This window comes from Seriola lalandi, unplaced genomic scaffold (assembly GCF_002814215.2).
Source record: "Seriola lalandi dorsalis isolate HSWRI2012SDOR001 ecotype SW California unplaced genomic scaffold, Sedor1 jcf7180002032851, whole genome shotgun sequence".
In the NCBI taxonomy this organism is placed as follows: Eukaryota; Metazoa; Chordata; class Actinopteri; order Carangiformes; family Carangidae; genus Seriola; species Seriola lalandi.
The window spans coordinates 1-421 of record NW_019503494.1 but is presented as its reverse complement, the minus strand read 5'-3'; the positions used below and the strand labels follow the sequence as shown (position 1 = coordinate 421).

General features: G+C 42.8%; 1 non-coding gene across 1 annotated transcript; it reads left to right on the top strand.

The window, feature by feature from the left end:
• Positions 1–235: 235 nt before the first annotated feature.
• Positions 236–342, top strand: LOC111646422 (U6 spliceosomal RNA). The gene has a single exon (XR_002759960.1). It is a non-coding gene; the product is annotated as a U6 spliceosomal RNA (small nuclear RNA).
• Positions 343–421: the final 79 nt, after the last annotated feature.

The following is a 421-nucleotide window of genomic DNA, read 5'->3' as shown; positions in this document are numbered from 1 at the left end:
AATTGTTTTCAGTGTCAAAGAGATTTTGGTCGTACTGTGTTAGTTAATTTTGTAATCATGTAATTAAGCAGTTAGTATGCTATTATTACAAATGTGTAATTCATAAGTGAAGAAACAACTACTCCCATACTTGTGATGCCACCTATTAGGGATGGGAGAACTTGAGTCTGCACCACTGCAACGGGGTTGATCTCCCGACCTGGGCATATAATGCAGCCGTCGCACAAAGACCAATGTGCTTGCTCAGGCAGCACATATGAAAAATTGGAATCGATACAGAGAAGATTAGCATGGCCCCTGCGAAAGGATGACACGCAAATTCGTGAAGCGTTTCCACATTTTCATCTGCTGCCGTAGAGCAACTAAAAGTGAGGGTTGCCAGTTACTTGTGTGGACTGACTGGTTTTCCTTGCCAGGCTTT